The following is a 1,944-nucleotide window of genomic DNA, read 5'->3' as shown; positions in this document are numbered from 1 at the left end:
TTTTTGGTCAGGAGGAAATCGCCGGACTTCCGCCCTCCACTGGGGATGGCGGGTGGGGCATGTCGTAGTCGAACCGACCAAAAACTTCCTGTCGCTCAACAACCCACGTCCAAGCCTCGCATGAGACAGAAGTCATGAAAAGGAAAAGGAGGGAAAGTGAAGCGCTTAGTGCGGAGCACATCTCTCCCATCACCCTCCCCCAACCCTCGATGGCTAAACGACCTCATAGTCTACCTGGTATTCAGTAGGTACCGATAGAAAGTATGAACGCAATACTCCGAGGTAGAAGCAGCCAGCACAGTGATACCTATCCGTGCGGACTCAAAATACGACCTAGCACCATTAAAAACAATTTATCCTCGAGCACGAAAAAAAAAGAATTAAATTGAGAAAGCGTAAATTTCAATTTGTATATCGCATTTACGTACTTGTGCACGCACGGCGGGATAACCATCTGTCATACGGACGTAACGAACTTAAACTGAGCTCAGCGACAATGCCTGTCGCACGCAGAACCCTCGCTAAACATCCGGATTGATTTGTCAAATATTATATTGTTTTGTATGGGCTTGACGCACTGGATTATGTTACGAATTAATTAGCTTTCGTGGATTTCGTTTTGCGAATGTTCCATTACTGTTTTTGCGATGAAACGGAATGTAAAACATAATTTTCTAAAAGCGTGGGTAAATATAATCTAATATATAAAATTCTCGTGTCACAATGTTCGTTCCCATACTCCTCCGAAACCGCTTGACCGATTTTCATGAAATTTTTTATGCATCTTCAGTAAGCCTGAGAATCGGCTACTATCTATTTTTCATACCTCTAAGTGATTAGGGTTGTCCACCCTTAACATATTTTTTTTTATTTGGACTTTTTTTTTGTTATAATTAGGTATTATGTGATTGAATGCGGTTTTGTTATTTTTATTATATATTCCCTCATCGTTCACAGCGCTACATGCCTCTTTCACTCATTTACCACATCCTTGCACACTTACAATAAGTTAGTTTTTTTTTCTACACTAGAATATCCCTAGAAATCTTATATATGGCAAAACAATGTTTGCCGGGTCAGCTAGTAATATGTATAATTTCAGATTTTGCAATGCCAATTTGTTTTGGATGACGTAATTAGCTTAAAATGTTTGTAAAGCAAATGAATTCGAATAGTAAAAACTTCATGTAACTTGCATAACCTTTGTCAGTCGTTGTTGCAGTCAATCGATGGAGTTTATAATGTTAATGTTTCAATATTTCTTAATGGTAAATGAACATTTTAAAAGTGGGCAGTAGCGGTTCAGTTTTGTTACTGGTATTGTCCATGTCCACGAGCAAAGGTAGCGGCTCATCAATGGGTGTGCTATAATTATGCATATCTACTTTTAAAGCTATGTATAACTTTTTTAATGACTACTAGCTTACTACGTTCAAAACAAAAAGACGTGCGTTGGCCGGGAATCGAACCCGGATCAACTGCTTGGAAGGCAACTATGCTGACCATTACACCACCAACGCCGATATGTGAGAAGATAGAATTTCTAATCTTGTTTTATTTTAACTAATGTAAATCATCACTTTCATTCTTTTGAGTAACCATGTGATTTAAATTCATAGTTCTACAATGTTTGTGATCTTTGTAGATTTTAATTTGTAAAAAAACACATTAAAATACAACTTCTTTACATTCTCTTATCTGATATTAATGAATTCGGGACTATTTGTCATTTAAAACGAGTTTATATGAAAATTAGAGGCTGCAATCGCGGTCGCGGCACCGGCTTCATTACAGCTTTAATTAACAGCGAAACTTCCGAACACGGTAATTAAAAATTGAAGAGCTCTTTTCAACTAATTAAAAATGGGCGCGTCTCCGACACAATTTGGACTATTAAAGTGCTCACGGCCCGCGTCTGTCCAAGTCTTAGTTGTTTCGAATGAA

The 1,944-nt window shown here is 38.1% G+C and overlaps 1 non-coding gene across 1 annotated transcript; it reads right to left on the bottom strand.

Annotated features, from left to right (window-relative positions):
* Window positions 1–1,448: 1,448 nt before the first annotated feature.
* TRNAG-UCC (transfer RNA glycine (anticodon UCC)) lies at window positions 1,449–1,520 on the bottom strand. Its single transcript has one exon. It is a non-coding gene; the product is annotated as a tRNA-Gly (tRNA).
* Window positions 1,521–1,944: the final 424 nt, after the last annotated feature.

The sequence above is a fragment of the Bombyx mandarina genome, chromosome 10 (assembly GCF_030267445.1).
Source record: "Bombyx mandarina strain Sakado chromosome 10, ASM3026744v2".
Classification (NCBI taxonomy): domain Eukaryota; kingdom Metazoa; phylum Arthropoda; class Insecta; order Lepidoptera; family Bombycidae; genus Bombyx; species Bombyx mandarina.
Note: the sequence above shows the minus strand (reverse complement) of the source record. Positions and strands in the feature narration are given on the sequence as shown.